Here is an 18377-nt window from a genome sequence, read left to right as displayed (position 1 = left end):
TTGTTGATAGTGTTGTTAAGAAGGTATAAACTAGGCCTGTAGGACCTGCCTTGTTGATAGTGCTGTTAAGAAGGTAGAAACTAGGGCCTGTAGGACTTGCCTTGTTGATAGTGTTGTTAAGAAGGTAGAAACTAGGGCCTGTAGGCCTTGCCTTGTTGATAGTGCTGTTAAGAAGGCAGAAACTAGGGCCTGTAGGACTTGCCTTGTTGATAGTGCTGTTAAGAAGGTAGAAACTAGGGCCTGTAGGACTTGCCTTGTTGATAGTGCTGTTAAGAAGGTAGAAACTAGGGCCTGTAGGACCTGCCTTGTTGATAGTGCTGTTAAGAAGGTAGAAACTAGGGCCTGTAGGACTTGCCTTGTTGATAGTGTTGTTAAGAAGGTAGAAACTAGGGCCTGTAGGCCTTGCCTTGTTGATAGTGCTGTTAAGAAGGCAGAAACTAGGGCCTGTAGGACTTGCCTTGTTGATAGTGCTGTTAAGAAGGTAGAAACTAGGGCCTGTAGGACTTGCCTTGTTGATAGTGCTGTTAAGAAGGTAGAAACTAGGGCCTGTAGGACCTGCCTTGTTGATAGTGCTGTTAAGAAGGTAGAAACTAAGGCCTGTAGGACCTGCCTTGTTGATAGTGCTGTTAAGAAGGTAGAGCAGGACTTTATTATGAACAGACATTCATATTAGCTACTGTTGTATCAATATGTTTTGACCATGACAGTTTACAATCCAGGGTTACTCCAAGCAGTTTAGTCACCGCACCTTGCTCAATTTCCACATGATTTATTACGAGTATTTGTTGAAGTTTAGGGTTTAGTGAATAATTTGTCCCAAATACAATGCTTTTAGTTTTGGAAATATTTAGGACGAACTGATTCCTTGCCACCCATTCTGAAACTAATTGCAGCACTTTGTTAAGTGTTGCAGTCATTTCAGTTGCTGTAGTAGCTGATGTGTATAGTGTTGAGTATTCCGCATACATAAACACACAGGCTTTACTCAAAGCCAGTGGCATGTCGTCAGTAAATATCGAAAAAAGTAAGGGGCCTGAACAGCTACACTGGGGAACTCCTGATTCTACCTGGATCATGTTTATTGTTAAATAACACCCTCTGTGTTCTGTTAGGGCCAGTATCCTGGAATCGCCTCTTCACTGTTGACATTGAGACTGTTTTTTTTTGCGGGTACTATTTAAGGAAGCTGCCAGTTGAGGACTTGTGAGGCATCTGGTTCTCAAACTAGACACTCTAATGTACTTGTCCTCTTAGTCAGTTGTGCACCGGGGCCTCCCATTCTTTCTTTCTGGTTAGAGACTGTTTGTAATGTTCTGTGAAGGGAGTAGTATACAGCGTTGTACCAGATCTTCAGTTTCTTGGCAATTTCTCACATAGAATAGCCTTCATTTTTTCTAATGATCAATTAGCCTTTTAAAATGCTAAACTTGGATTAGCTAACACAACGTGCCATTGGAACACAGGAGTGATGGTTGCTGATAATGGGACTCTGTACGCCTATGTAGATATTCAATGAAAAATCAGCTGTTTCCAGCTACAACAGTCATTTACAACATTAACAATGTCTACACTGTATTTCTGATGAACTTGAAGTTATTTTAATGATCAAAAAATGTGCTTTTCTTTCAAAACAAGGGCATTTCTAAGTGACCCCAAATGTTTTGAACGGTAGTGTATATATATGCATATACATACATATATACATATACACACTTTTTTTAGTATATACCATCCTTAATTATTCCCCACAAACCCTATCACCGCTCCCCCAATTGGAGTACTTAATAAACAATAACACATAGGCTTCTACTTCCTGCTTATACTTACTATACACATTTTAAAGACACAATCTATTTTACAATAGTTATATTTAGTTTGTTTTTAGTCCTGGCCTTCCTCTATTTCTGATGTCCATCCAGTTTGATTTCTATTTACCATATATTTGTAACTGTGCTATTTCACAAAAGTTCTGAACCTATATACATTTTACAGACCCCGTATGTTTTACATTTGTTATCTTGTTGTTATTAGTCCCACCCTGCAGCTCCATTCAACCCCTCCCATCTATCTCTTAACAACATCCATATTGGATATCTATTTGCCATATATTTTTCAAGTGTGATGTGATGCTTCACAAAAGTACTGAACCTTTCTATTCTCATAGTTTCTACAGATTGTAAATTAAAGATAAACATTTTTGCTCAAATAATGATTATATTATTGATTGATTGACTATGACTTATCAAATCACCCAGTATTGCTATCTGCAGTGTTAGTTCTAGGCAAATGTTGCAATTCTTCAGCCATTCCTGAAACTGTGACCAAACTGTGACCAATTCGTTCCAGTCACAGGCAGCAGAGAACTGGTTCCGGTTCCGGTTGGAGCGAGCGGCCGCATCTACACTTCGGTCCGCAGGTAGTATAACTTTTTATAACTTTTCATTACATTTCGTTATAGTACAACGGTTTGATTTGTCTAATCTTAGCAATTTCTTCTTAGCCAGCTACATAGCCGTCTTTGTATCAACGACAATTGCATAATTATCGTATTTCGTCGTCCTAACGTATCTGCCCAGCAGCTAGCTAACATCCACTGTCCACTAGCACTGTAGAAACTACTACACTCAACTGAACGACTCGATTAGTGTAGTGTCAGCTAGCTACATAGTTGTCTTCGTATCCAAGATAATTGTGCAGTTTAGAGTGTGTAGACTTAGAGTGATTATCTTAATTTACCGAGGTTAGCTAGCCAGCTATTTGTCGTCCTTAACGTAGGTAATGCTGCTAGCTAGCTAGCCAACAGCTAGCCAACCTCTACCGAATTGAACTCCAACTACCCGGTCAACATTCCGCGTCGTTCCACAGGTAGTATCACATTTTCATTTCACTTCATTACAGTACAACGGTTTGATTTGTTGATCGTAGCTAGCCAGCTACATAGCCGTCTTTGTATCTAAGACAATTGTGTAGCCTAGAGCGATTTTCTAGGTTAGCTGGCCAGCTATTGTCGTTCTTCTAACGTAGCTAGCCAGCTACCCCCCGAATAGCAGCACTGTAGTAACTATTACAGTACAACGGTTTGTTTTGTTTGATCGTAGCTAGCTAGCTACATAGCCGTCTTTGTTTCTAAGACAATTGTGTAGCCTAGAGCGATTTTCTAGGTTAGCCAGCCAGCTATTGTCGTTCTTTTAAAGTAACGGAACGCAATCAACCTTGCTAGCTAGCCAGCTAGCCCCGAATAGCAGCACTGTAGAAACTATTACACTCGACGGAACGACTTGATTAGTGTAGTGTCAACATCGCAGCCACTACCAGCTAGCCTACTCCAGCAGTACTGTTTCATTTCAATCATTTTAGTCAATAAGATTCTTGCCACGTAAGCTTAACTTTCTGAACATTCGAGACGTGTAGTCCACTTGTCATTCCAATCTCCTTTGCATTAGCCTAGCCTCTTCTGTACCCTGTTAACTATGTGTCTATCTATCCCTGTTCTCTCCTCTCTGCACAGACCATACAAACGCTCCCACCGCGTGGCCGCGGCCACCCTAATCTGGTGGTCCCAGCGCGCACGACCCACGTGGAGTTCCTGGTCTCCGGTAGCCTCTGGAACTGCCGATCTGCGGCCAACAAGGCAGAGTTCATCTCAGCCTATGCCTCCCTCCAGTCCCTCGACTTCCTGGCACTGACGGAAACATGGATCACCACAGATAACACTGCTACTCCTACTGCTCTCTCTTCGTCCGCCCACGTGTTCTCGCACACCCCGAGAGCTTCTGGTCAGCGGGGTGGTGGCACCGGGATCCTCATCTCTCCCAAGTGGTCATTCTCTCTCTCTCCCCTTACCCATCTATCTATCGCCTCCTTTGAATTCCATGCTGTCACAGTTACCAGCCCTTTCAAGCTTAACATTCTTATCATTTATCGCCCTCCAGGTTCCCTCGGAGAGTTCATCAATGAGCTTGATGCCTTGATAAGCTCCTTTCCTGAGGACGGCTCACCTCTCACAGTCCTGGGCGACTTTAACCTCCCCACGTCTACCTTTGACTCATTCCTCTCTGCCTCCTTCTTTCCACTCCTCTCCTCTTTTGACCTCACCCTCTCACCTTCCCCCCTACTCACAAGGCAGGCAATACGCCGACCTCATCTTTACTAGATGCTGTTCTTCCACTAACCTCACTGCAACTCCCCTCCAAGTCTCCGACCACTACCTTGTATCCTTTTCCCTCTCGCTCTCATCCAACACTTCCCACACTGCCCCTACTCGGATGGTATCGCGCCGTCCCAACCTTCGCTCTCTCTCCCCCGCTACTCTTTCCTCTTCCATCCTTTCATCTCTTCCCTCTGCTCATACCTTCTCCAACCTTTCTCCTGACTCTGCCTCCTGAACCCTCCTCTCTTCCCTTTCTGCATCCTTTGACTCTCTATGTCCCCTATCCTCCAGGCCGGCTCGGTCCTCCCCTCCCGCTCCGTGGCTCGATGACTCATTGCGAGCTCACAGAACAGAGCTCCGGGCAGCCGAGCGGAAATGGAGGAAAACTCGCCTCCCTGCGGACCTGGCATCCTTTCACTCCCTCCTCTCTACATTTTCCTCCTCTGTCTCTGCTGCTAAAGCCACGTTCTACCACTCTAAATTCCAAGCATCTGCCTCTAACCCTAGGAAGCTCTTTGCCACCTTCTCCTCCCTCCTGAATCCTCCCCCCTCCTCCCTCTCTGCAGATGACTTCGTCAACCATTTTGAAAAGAAGGTCGACGACATCCGATCCTCGTTTGCTAAGTCAAACGACACCGCTGGTTCTGCTCACACTGCCCTACCCTGTGCTCTGACCTCTTTCTCCCCTCTCTCTCCAGATGAAATCTCGCTTCTTGTGACGGCCGGCCGCCCAACAACCTGCCCGCTCGACCCTATCCCCTCCTCTCTCCTCCAGACCATTTCCGGGGACCTTCTCCCTTACCTCACCTCGCTCATCAACTCATCCCTGACCGCTGGCTACGTCCCTTCCGTCTTCAAGAGAGCGAGAGTTGCACCCCTTCTGAAGAAACCTACACTCGATCCCTCCGATGTCAACAACTACAGACCAGTATCCCTTCTTTCTTTTCTCTCCAAAACTCTTGAACGTGCCGTCCTTGGCCAGCTCTCCCGCTATCTCTCTCAGAATGACCTTCTTGATCCAAATCAGTCAGGTTTCAAGACTAGTCATTCAACTGAGACTGCTCTTCTCTGCATCACGGAGGCGCTCCGCACTGCTAAAGCTAACTCTCTCTCCTCTGCTCTCATCCTTCTAGACCTATCGGCTGCCTTCGATACTGTGAACCATCAGATCCTCCTCTCCACCCTCTCCGAGTTGGGCATCTCCGGCGCGGCCCACGCTTGGATTGCGTCCTACCTGACAGGTCGCTCCTACCAGGTGGCGTGGCGAGAATCTGTCTCCTCGCCACGCGCTCTCACCACTGGTGTCCCCCAGGGCTCTGTTCTAGGCCCTCTCCTATTCTCGCTATACACCAAGTCACTTGGCTCTGTCATAACCTCACATGGTCTCTCCTATCATTGCTATGCAGATGACACACAATTAATCTTCTCCTTTCCCCCTTCTGATGACCAGGTGGCGATCGCATCTCTGCATGTCTGGCAGACATATCAGTGTGGATGACGGATCACCACCTCAAGCTGAACCTCGGCAAGACGGAGCTGCTCTTCCTCCCGGGGAAGGACTTTCCATGATCTCGCCATCACGGTTGACAACTCCATTGTGTCCTCCTCCCAGAGCGCTAAGAACCTTGGCGTGATCCTGGACAACACCCTGTCGTTCTCAACCAACATCATGGCGGTGGCCCGTTCCTGTAGGTTCATGCTCTACAACATCCGCAGAGTACGACCCTGCCTCACACAGGAAGCGGCGCAGGTCCTAATCCAGGCACTTGTCATCTCCCGTCTGGATTACTGCAACTCGCTGTTGGCTGGGCTCCCTGCCTGTGCCATTAAACCCCTACAACTCATCCAGAACGCCGCAGCCCGTCTGGTGTTCAACCTTCCCAAGTTCTCTCACGTCACCCCGCTCCTCCGCTCTCTCCACTGGCTTCCAGTTGAATCGCATCCGCTACAAGACCATGGTGCTTGCCTACGGAGCTGTGAGGGGAACGGCACCGCAGTACCTCCAGGCTCTGATCAGGCCCTACACCCAAGCAAGGGCACTGCGTTCATCCACCTCTGGCCTGCTCGCCTCCCTACCATTGAGGAAGTACAGTTCCCGCTCAGCCCAGTCAAAACTGTTCGCTGCTCTGGCCCCCCAATGGTGGAACAAACTCCCTCACGACGCCAGGACAGCGGAGTCAATCACCACCTTCCGGAGACACCTGAAACCCCACCTCTTCAAGGAATACCTAGGATAGGATAAGTAATCCTTCTCACCCCCCCCCTTAATGATTTAGATGCACTATTGTAAAGTGGCTGTTCCACTGGATGTCAGAAGGTGAATTCACCAATTTGTAAGTCGCTCTGGATAAGAGCGTCTGCTAAATGACTTAAATGTAAATGTAAAAACGAGCTACACATGGACAGTACCAAAATAAATGATCTAATGACTCTGCCTCCTTGCAGCAAAATCTGCAGAGCTGAGAAGATTGTATCCCCCATATATATAACATTCTGTTGCAAGAATTTTGTATAATAATTTAAATTGAAAAATTCTGTTTTGAATATGGTGTTGTTTTGCATGTCAATTCATTAACCATGTGCCATGGAATGGTACATTGAAAATCTCTTCCCAACTATTTTGCAATTTATATGGCACAGCTGTCAATTTTTTTTAATCCTTAAATGAAACTGGTATATATTTTTATTGATCACAATTTTCTTTACCCAGTTCTTTTGGTCTTCAATGCAGGGCCGACAGACAAGTTCCTGACTTTTCCTTACTGAATAAAGGGGAAAAGGCCATTCTTGAACACGGGGTGAGACATTCTTACTAATTTACTAGAGAACCATTTCAGATTTCAGTATAACTTTTGTATGACTGATACCTTACGTGAGAGGTCTAATGCTTTAATATTTAATCATTTCTGCCCCCCAAATTAATATTCATTATATAAATAGGCCCTTTTAATTTTGTCTGGCTTGCCATTCCAAATAAAATGCAATATTTTTTGCTCATATAATTAAAAAAACTAGTTGCTAGGTGTAGGCAAGGCCATAAGCAAATAGCTAAACTGGGATATGACTACAGAGTTAATCAGGGGATTTTTTTCCACAAATATACAGGTATTTTCCTTTCCATGGTAGCAAGATCTTATGCATTTTTGCAAACTTTCTATAAAAATGTATTGGAGTGAGATCATGTCTTTCTTTCTGGATATGAATACTGAGTGTGTCCACTTCCCCGTCAGACCATTTTATTGGTAAACTACACGGTAATATAAAAGTTGAATTTTTTGGTGATTCATAATATAGTACACTTATCATAATTTGGTTTTAATCCAGAGAGGTTAGAAAAAGTATCTAGATCCTCTATGAGGTTTTGTGGGGATTCTAATTGTGGTTTTAAAAGAAAACATGAATCATCAGCGTACAATGACATCATTTTATAAGAGATTCTCCAAAATTGAAATATTCCAGGCATTTATATTTAAACTCCAGTCATACTTTAACAAAAGCCTTTTCAAAGTCAGCTATGAAAACCAGGCCTGGTTTCCCAGATGTTTCATAGTGTTCTATTGTTTCCAGTATTCAATGCGCTTTAGCTAGAGTTTTTGCATCAAAACACTGAAGTGTAAGAGGCCTCCAATTTTTTTAATGGACTGGATCTTTATATTTACCACTTGGATCCTGTTTCAGTAATAGTGAAAGTAGACCTTCTTGTTGAGTGTCTGACAAACTACCATTTATATGGGAGTGGTTAAAACATGCGGTCCTCTGAGTATATCAACAAATGTTTGGAATACCTCCACTGGTACGCCATCCAGCCCTGAAGATTTCCTGGACTTAAAGGCTTTGATTGCATCAAGAAGTTCCTCCTCTGTAATTTGGCCATCACATGAGTCTTTCTGTACAGCTGATAATTTTACATTATTAATAGGAAACATATCCATACAATCCATACAGTTAGTGGAGATGGTGGAGACTGAAATGAAAATATGTGCTTGAAGTACTTTACTTTACTAGCGTATCATTGTTGATAGACAACAATAATACCTCTTCCACACTGACTTTACGGAACTCAAAAGTAAAATTCTTGTCTTTCATAATTTGGTCCGATATACAGTTGAAGTCGGAAGTTTACATACACTTAGGTTGGAGTCATTAAAACTTGTTTTTCAACCACTCCACACATTTCTTGTTAACAAACTATATGTCACGAATATTACCGAAGGTGACTCCCCTTCTTGTTCGGGTGGCGCTCGGCGGTCGTCGCTGGTCTACTAGCTATCACCGATCCGTTGTTCTGTGTTCCTTTGGTTTTGTCTGATTGGTATCACCTGTTTCTTGTTTGGTTGTTAGGGTAGGGTTATATATAGTTTGTTCAGCCCGCTTCTGTTTCGTGCGGGCTTGTTCGTCTGTTCTATGTTTGAGTGTATTTTGTTTGTATTTTGGGTTTCGCGCTGTCCGTTAATATTTCTGATCATTTGTTTTCCTACTTTTGTTCATGTTATTTTTCCGGGACATTAAAGCGTGATTTTTTCCCACATCTTTTGCTCTCTGCGCCTGACTCCACACCTCCTCACTCATTTGCCGTAACACTATAGTTTTGGCAAGTCAGTTAGGACATCTACTTTGTGCATGACACAAGTAATTTCTCCAACAATTATTTACAGACAGATGGTTTCACTTATAATTCACTGTATCATAATTCCAGTGGGTCAGAAGTTTACATACACTAAGTTGACTGTGCCTTTAAACAGCTTGGAACATTCCAGAAAAGTATGTAATGGATATAGAAGCTTCTGATAAGCTAATTGGCATCATTTGAGTCAATTGAAGGTGTACCTGTGGATGTATTTCAAGGCCTACCTTCAAACTCAGTGCCTCTTTGCTTGACATCATGTGAAAATCAAAATAAATCAGTTAAGATCTCAGAAAATAAATTGGAGACCTCCACAAGTTTGGTTCATCCTTGGGAGCAATTTCCAAAAGCCTGAAGGTACCACGTTCATCTGTACAAACAATAGTACGCAAGTATAAACACCATGGGACCATACAGTTGTCATGGTCGGCAGGGTAGCCTAGTGGTTAGAGTGTTGGGCTAGTAACTGGAAAGTTGCGGGTTCAAACCCCTGAGCTGACAAGGTACGAATCTGTCGTTCTGCACCTGAACAGGCAGTTAACCCACTGTTCCCAGGCCGTCATTGAAAATAAGAATTTGTTCTTAACTGACTTGCCTGGTTAAATAAAGTTTAAAAAAAAATACTGCTCAAGGAGAAGAAGGATTTGTCTCTTAGAGATGAACATACTTTGGTGCGAAAAGTGCAAAACAATCCCAGAACAACAGCAAAGGACCCTGTGAAGATTCTGAAGGAAACAGGTACAAAAGAAATGTCCTCTGATCTGATAAAACAAAAATATAACTTTTTGGCCATAATGACCATCGTTATGTTTGGAAGAAAAGGTGGAGGCTTGCAAGCCGAAGAACACCATCCCAACCTTGAAGCAGCATCATGTTGTGGTGGTACTTTGCTGCAGGAGGGACTGGTGCACTTCACAAAATAGATGGCATCATGAGGAGGAACTGTATGTGGATATATTGTAGCAACATCTCAGACATCAGTCAGGAAGTTAAAGCTTGGTCATAAATGGGTCTTCCAAATGGACAATGACCCCAAGCATACTTCCAAAGTTGTGGCAAAATGGCTTAAGGACAACAAAGTCGAGGTTTGGAGTGGCCATCACAAAGCTTTGACCTCAATCCTATAGAAAATTTGTGGGCAGAAATGAAAAAGCATGTGCAAGGCCTACAAACCTGACCCAGTTACACCAGTTATGTCAGGAGGAATGGTCCAAAATTCACCCAACTTATTGTGGGAAGCTTGTGGAAGGCTACCCGAAACGTTTGACTCAAGTTAAACAATTTAAAGGCAATGCTACCAAATAATAACTGAGTGTATGTAAACTTCTGACCCACTGGGAATGTGATGAAAGACATAAAAGCTTAAATAAATAATTCTCTCAACTATTATTCTGACAATAAAATAAAATAAAAAGTGGTGATCCTAGCTGACCTAAGACAGGGAATTTCTACTAGGATTAAATGTCAGGAATTGTGAAAAACTGATTTGAAATGTATTTGGCTAAGGTGTATGTAAACTTCCGACTTCAACTGTTCTTGGATGTGTAGTGTCAGCGTTTGTTGCTGACATGTCATACCTAAGTTTGCTTATCTTGCCAATGAAAAAGTAATTAAAGTAGTTGGAAATATCAGTGGGCTTTGTGATGAATGAGCCATCTGATTCAATGAATGATGGAGCCGAGTTAGCCTTTTTCCCCAAAATGTCATTTAAGGTGCTCCAAAGCGTTTTACTATCATTCTTTATATCATTGATTTTTGTTTCATAGTGTAGTTTATTTTTATTTGTATTTAGTTTAGTAACATGATTTCTTAATTTGCAGTACGTTTGCCAATCAGTTGGGCTGCCAGACTTAATTGCCATACCTTTTGCCTCATCCCTCTCAACCATACAATTTTTCAATTCTTCATCAATCCAAGGGGATTTAACAGTTTTTACAGTCATTTTCTTAATGGGTGTATGCTTATTAGTAACTGGAATAAGCAATTTCATAAATGTGTCAAATGTAGTGAGTGTCTGGTTGCTCCTCATTACACACCACAGACCAGCAAATATTATTTACATCATCAACATATGAATCACTACAAAACTTGTGGTATGACCTCTTATACACCATATTAGGCCCAGACTTTGGAACTTTGGTTTTCCTAGATATGGCTATTATATTGTGATCACTACATCCTATGGATCTGGATACGGCTTTAAAGCAAATATCTGCAGCATTAGTAAAGATGTGATCAACAGATGTTGATGATTTAATTCATGTGCTGTTTGTAACTACCCTGGTACGTTGACTGATAACCTGAACCAGTTTGCAGGCACTGGTTACACTATGATTTTTTTTACTTGGGTGGGCAGCTTGATGATAGCCAGTCAATATTTAAATCACCCAGAAAGTATACTTATCTGTTGATATCTCATACATTATCAAGCATTTCACACATATTATCCAGATACTGACTGTTAGCACTTGGTGGTGTATAGCAGCTTCCCACCAGAATGGGTTTTAGGTGAGGCAGATGAACCTGTAGCCATATTACTTCAGCAGTATTTAACATGAGATCGTCTCTAAGCTTTACAGGAATGACGTTCTGAATATAAACAGCAACACCACCTCCGTTGGCATTTCTGTCTTTTCGGTAGATGTTATAATCATGTATTGCTACCACTGTATCATCAAATGTATTATCTAAGTGAGTTCCAGAGATTGTCAGAATATGAATGTCATCTGTTACTAGCAAATTATTGACTTCATGGAACTTGTTCCTCAGGCTGCATATGTTAATATGGGCTAATTTTAGATGGTGGTTCTATGTGGAACCATAATGACTCAAATAACCGTTTGAGCCCTTCAATGGTTCTTTGCATTTCTGAAAATTGGTTCTTTCCTCTTTTAGTAAAAATTAAAATGTATGGGTGTCGGCTCATTCAAATATTTGGGGCTTGGTTTGCTCACGGCTCCTTTTCAACTGTGAGTGAGCGTGTCATTCCAGTCTAGCAGTTGTGTTATGTCCTTACATGTTAAATATGACTATGGCCAGTGATGGTTACATATGACTCATGTTCTTTATAGAGCCTCAGGAAATTGTTCTTTATAACACTATAAAGGTTCTATTTAGAACCGTATGAGCATGTTTCTTTATAGAACCTTTCAAAAAGGGTTCTATACAGCACGAAAAAGGGATCTACTATCGTTAGGAACCAAAGAAACCTCTATTTGGCACTATATAAAATATATATGGAATATATACAATATGTGTGTACCAGGCTTGGGGTCAACTTAATTTCAATTCCAGTAAATTCAGGAAGTATACTGAAATTCCAATTCTCTTCTATGCTTTTAAATTAGGAAAATTTGGAATTGGAATTTGGTTTAATTCTGAATTGATTGGAATTGAAATGGAATTGTCCACAACCCTGCTTGCTACATACACACACGATAAGCAGTTCCTACACACGATAACCAGTTACTAGGCTTGGGCGGTATGCCGTATACAGTGCCTTGCGAAAGTATTCGGCCCCCTTGAACTTTGCAACCTTTTGCCACAATTCAGGCTTCAAACAAAAAGATATAAAACTGTATTTTTTGTAAAGAATCAACAACAAGTGGGACACAATCATGAAGTGGAACGACATTTATTGGATATTTCAGACTTTTTTAACAAATCAAAAACTGAAAAATTGGGCGTGCAAAATTATTCAGCCCCTTTACTTTCAGTGCAGCAAACTCTCTCCAGAAGTTCAGTGAGGATCTCTGAATGATCCAATGTTGACCTAAATGACAAATGATGATAAATACAATCCACCTGTGTGTAATCAAGTCTCCGTATAATTGCACCTGCACTGTGATAGTCTCAGAGGTCCGTTAAAAGCGCAGAGAGCATCATGAAGAACAAGGAACACACCAGGCAGGTCCGAGATACTGTTGTGAAGAAGTTTAAAGCCGGATTTGGATACAAAAAGATTTCTCAAGCTTTAAACATCCCAAGGAGCACTGTGCAAGCGATAATATTGACATGGAAGGAGTATCAGACCACTGCAAATCTACCAAGACCTGGCCGTCCCTCTAAACTTTCAGCTCATACAAGGAGAAGACTGATCAGAGATGCAGCCAAGAGGCCCATGATCACTCTGGATGAACTGCAGCGATCTACAGCTGAGGTGGGAGACTCTGTCCATAGGACAACAATCAGTCGTATATTGCACAAATCTGGCCTTTATGGAAGAGTGGCAAGAAGAAAGCCATTTCTTAAAGATATCCATAAAAAGTGTCGTTTAAAGTTTGCCACAAGCCACCTGGGAGACACACCAAACATGTGGAAGAAGGTGCTCCGGTCAGATGAAACCAAAATTCAACTTTTTGGCAACAATGCAAAACGTGATGTTTGGCGTAAAAGCAACACAGCTCATCACCCTGAACACACCATCTCCACTGTCAAACATGGTGGTGACAGCATCATGGTTTGGGCCTGCTTTTCTTCAGCAGGGACAGGGAAGATGGTTAAAATTGATGGGAAGATGGTTAAAATTGATGGGAATATGGATGGAGCCAAATACAGGACCATTCTGGAAGAAAATCTGATGGAGTCTGCAAAAGACCTGAGACTGGGACGGAGATTTGTCTTCCAACAAGACAATGATCCAAAACATAAAGCAAAATCTACAATGGAATGGTTCAAAAATAAACATATCCAGGTGTTAGAATGGCCAAGTCAAAGTCCAGACCTGAATCCAATCGAGAATCTGTGGAAAGAACTGAAAACTGCTGTTCACAAATACTCTCCATCCAACCTCACTGAGCTCGAGCTGTTTTGCAAGGAAGAATGGGAAACAATGTCAGTCTCTCGATGTGCAAAACTGATAGAGACAGACCCCAAGCGACTTACAGCTGTAATCGCAGCAAAAGGTGGCGCTACAAAGTATTAACTAAAGGGGGCTGAAAAATTTTGCAAGCCCAATTTTTCAGTTTTTGATTTGTTAAAAAAGTTTGAAATATCCAATAAATGTCGTTCCACTTCATGATTGTGTCCCACTTGTTGTTGATTCTTCACAAAAAAATACAGTTTTATATCTTTATGTTTGAAGTCTGAAATGTGGCAAAAGGTCGCAAAGTTCAAGGGGGCCGAATACTTTCGCAAGGCACTGTATACCCTATAGGGCTCCCGACTTGCGCAGCGGTCTAAGGCACTGCAGCTCAGTGCAAGAGGCATCACGACACCCTGGTTTGATTCAAGGCTGTATCACATCGGGCCGTGATTGAGAGTCCCATAGGGCGGCACCCAATTGGCCCAGGGTTTGGCGGGGTAGGCCGTCATTGTAAATACGCATTTGCTCTTAACTGACTTGCCTAGTTAAATAAATAAATAAAATATATATGGGGTATTTGGAAATAGTTAGCCACTAAAATATGCAGTTTTGTCACACAACACAATGCCACAGATGTCTATATTTTGAAGGAGCGCACAATTGGCATGCTGACTGCAGGAATGTCCACCAGAGCAGTTGCCAGAGAATTGAATAAGATAATCCACCCGCCTTTGTCTATCTACCATAAGCCGCGTCCGACGTTGTTTTAGAGAATATGGCAGTACGTCCAACCCGGCCTCACAACCGCAGACCACGTGTAACCACGCCAGCCCAGGACGTCCCTTCCAGCTTCTTCACCTGCGGGATCATCTGAGACCAGCCATCCAGACAGCTGATGAAACTGAAGAGTATTTGTGTCTGTAATAAAACTCATTCTGATTGGCTGGGCCTAGCTCTTAAGGGGGGGGCTATGCAGGCCCACCCATGGATGCCACCCTGCCCAGTCATGTGAAATTCATAGATTAGGGCCTAATGAATGTATTTCGATTGACTGATTTCCTTCTATGAACTGTAACTCAGTAAAATAGTTGAAATTGTTCTATGTTGCGTTTATGTTTTTGTTCAGTATACATTTTTGTTCAACACATTCAGCAGAAAATAGCTTCATTTTCATCAGATGATAACAGAAGTACAATGCTATTTGTCTGGCAGCCTCACAAGTAAATGAGTTTACAATGAAAAAGCAAGGTATTTTGGGCAAAAAAAGGATGCATTGCCATCATATTTCTAATGTTTATCGTAAACAGAATGTATCCAGCTACATTTCCTAAAGTTTTGCTTAAAGTCAATCTTGCATTATACCGTAAAAAATAGTCTACATGGAAAAGTACCAGAGAAAACTAGTCTATATGGAAAACCAACAGAGAAAAATAGTCTATATGGAAAAGTACCAGAGAAAGAAAAGTAGCTACACATTAGTCAGAGCTCTGTCATCCGAGTGGAGAAGTGCAACTGAAGCACAAAATGTGTCTGATGCCGAGCAGAAATGACAATAAGAAGCACTTTAGATCTGCATCTTCAAAACGCAGCAAGATATTTCTTATGTGTTTAATATATTTGTCTGCGTGTAAATCGCAGCATTCTGCATTAATGCGTCCCATTAACTTGCTAGTTATCTCAGTAAGTGGCTGAATTCATAAGGAGACGGAGCATCATATCGTGTCATCTATCTGCCGTGTTTGAGAAATCTGTACAACTGCCTGCTATCTTGATTTTATGGTGTTTTTTTCTCCTCTCCGTTCTTGGCCCGTCTGCTATTGCCCCATCTTCTTGCCCCATCTTCTTTGAGCAGAGCAGGCAGGACTGTTGCCCTAGCGACTCCAGACTCCACACAGACACAGCATGTACCACGAGTGAAAAATCTATGTTAACCTCTTTCAGTTCATATGACTTCTAATGTGTTGAAGGATCTCTTGAAGTTTATGCTTGTGTGTGTGGGTGTGCAACCACACACCCTCTGGGCAGACAGCAAAACGTGTTTGCTTGACCCCAATCAGGAAACTGTTGATTTTCAGAGAAACTGAACTGATTTCCTGTTGTTTTGAGATCTCACTTAAAGAGTAGAATAACTAGCTGTTGTTTTGAGATCTCACTAGAAGAGTAGAATAACTAGCTGTTGTTTTGAGATCTCACTAGAAGAGTAGAATAACTAGCTGTTGTTTTGAGATCTCACTAGAAGAGTAGAATAACTAGCTGTTGTTTTGAGATCTCACTAGAAGAGTAGAATAACTAGCTGTTGTTTTGAGATCTCACTAGAAGAGTAGAATAACTAGCTGTTGTTTTGAGATCTCACTAGAAGAGTAGAATAACTAGCTGTTGTTTTGAGATCTCACTAGAAGAGTAGAATAACTAGTTGTTGTTTTGAGATCTCACTAGAAGAGTAGAATAACTAGCTGTTGTTTTGAGATCTCACTAGAAGAGTATCCAATTTGTAAGTCGCTCTGGATAAGAGCGTCTGCTAAATGACTTAAATGTAATGTAAATGTAGAATAACTAGCTGTTGTTTTGAGATCTCACTAGAAGAGTAGAATAACTAGCTGTTGTTTTGAGATCTCAATGGAAGAGTAGAATAACTAGCTGTTGCTACAGAACGAGACGACCAATTTACAGTTAGTCTGCACCTTCTACCATAGTTTAGTCTCATTCACCACACATGAACACATACCAAGATGTTTTGTGTGTGCTTGTGTAAAATAGTTTGACTATATAAGTCTTCTGTACTCATTGTGTCATCGAGCTCTCAGCCTTACACTTCAGAGTGCATGACTGACCAGCTTCATTATTGCAATTCTTATTAATAAAGATTGATTGTTTGAAGAAATAACAAAGTCTCTCGCAATTGGTTAGAATTTCCACATGCTGCTTCTAACCTCAGACAAGCATGCGTCAAAACTTTGTTCATTTGCAAACTTTGTTCATTTGCACAGTGTCTCTCATTCACAATCGGCTGGGAAAGGTCATAACTCACTAAAAATGTCATTCAGTAGCTCCAAGCTATATACACTGCAGACCCCTTTCCTTTTCCACATGTTATGTTACAGCCTAATTCTAAAATGGATTCAATTGTTTTTTCCCCTCGTCAATCTACACATAATACCCCATAATGACAAAGCAAAATCAGGTTTTTAGAAATGTTTGCATGTGTATTAAAAAGCTTGGCACACCTGTATTTGGGGCGTTTCTCCCATTCTTCTCTGAAGATCCTCTCAAGCTCTGTCAGTTTGGATGGGGAGCTTCGCTGCACAGCTATTTTCAGATCTCTCCAGAGATGTCCTGTTGGATGGTGAACCTTTGCCCCAGTCTGAGGTCCTAAGCTTTGGAGCTGGTTATCATCAAGGATCTCTCTGTACTTTGCTCTGTTCGTCTTTCCCTCGATCCTGATTAGTCTCCCAGTCCCTGCCGCTGAAAAACATCTCCACAGCATGATTCTGCCACCACCATGCTTCACCGTGGGGATGGTGCCAGGTTTCCTCTATATGTGATGCTTGGCATTCAGGCCAAAGAGTCCAATCTTGGTTTCATCAGACCAGAGACTCTTATTTCTCATGACCTGAGAGTCCTTTAGGTACCTTTTGCAAACTCCATGTGGGCTGTCATGTGCCTTTTTCTAAGGAGTGACTTCCGTCTGGCCACTCTACCATAAAGGCCTGATTGGTGGAGGGCTGCAGAGATGGTTGTTCTTCTGGAAGGTTCTCCCATCTCCACAGAGGAACTCTGCGGCTCTGTCACAGTCACCAAGGCACTTCTCCCCTGATTGCTCAGTTTGGCCGTGCAGCCAGCTCTAGGAAAAGTCTTGGTGGTTCTAAACTTCTTCCATTTAAGAACGATGGGGACATCCTGAGGGGTGCAACGTCACAGTGTTGCGGAGTCACTACAGCCTGGGGTTCGATCCCAGGCTGTGTCATTACTGGCCGTGACCCGCAGTCCCATAGGGCAGCGCACAATTGGCCTAGCATCATCTGGGTTAGGTGAAGGTTTGGCCAGGGGGGCTTTGCTTGGCTCATCGCGCTCTAGTGACACCTTGTGGTGGGCCTGGCACCTGCAGGCTGACTTTGGTCATCAGTTTTACAGTATTTCCTCTGACACATTGGTGCAGCTGGCTTCTGGGTTAAGCGAGCGGATGTTAAGAAGTGCGGCTTGGCGGGTCATGTTTCGGAGGACGCATGACTCGTCCTTCGCCTCTCCTGAGTTCGTTGAGGGAGTTGCAGCGATGAGACAAGATCACGAAATTGGAGAGAAAAAGGCGGTAAAAATGACAACAAAAATAAATAAATAAAATGTTTATTTAAATTACGATGGAGATTTTTTGGTACCCTTCCCCAGATCTGTGCCTCGACACAATCCTGTCTCGGAGCTCTACGGACAATTCCTTCGACCTCATGGTTTGTTTTTTTCTCTGACATGCACTGTCAACTGTGGGACCTTATATAGACAGGTGGGTGCCTTTCCAAATCATGTCAAAACAATTGAATTTACTAAAGGTGGACTCAAATCAAGTTGTAGAAACATCTCAAGAATGATCAATGGAAACCGGATGCACCTGAGCTCAATTTCGAGTCTCCTAGCAAAGGGTCTGAATACTTATGTAAATCAGGTATTTGCAAACATTTCGATTAAACTGTTTTTGCTTTGTCATTATGGGGTATTGTGTGTACATTGATGAGGATCCATTTTTTCAATCAATTTTAGAATAAGGCTGTAATGTAACAAAATATGGAAAAAGTCAAGGGGTCTGAATA

General features: G+C 42.4%; 1 protein-coding gene and 1 long non-coding RNA gene across 4 annotated transcripts in view; one reads left to right on the top strand and one right to left on the bottom strand.

Annotated features, from left to right (window-relative positions):
- LOC135545602 (protein phosphatase 3 catalytic subunit alpha-like) overlaps positions 1-18377 on the bottom strand; it is a 69474-nt gene that overhangs the window by 1820 nt on the left and 49277 nt on the right. The gene's annotated exons all lie outside the window — the stretch shown is intronic.
- LOC135545604 (uncharacterized) lies at positions 2374-16489 on the top strand. Its single transcript, XR_010456482.1, has 3 exons — positions 2374-2416; positions 6882-6948; positions 14349-16489. It is a non-coding gene; the product is annotated as an uncharacterized LOC135545604 (long non-coding RNA).

The sequence above is a fragment of the Oncorhynchus masou genome, chromosome 9 (genome assembly GCF_036934945.1).
Source record: "Oncorhynchus masou masou isolate Uvic2021 chromosome 9, UVic_Omas_1.1, whole genome shotgun sequence".
Lineage (NCBI taxonomy): Eukaryota > Metazoa > Chordata > Actinopteri > Salmoniformes > Salmonidae > Oncorhynchus > Oncorhynchus masou.
This window is presented reverse-complemented; position numbering and strand designations above follow the sequence as displayed.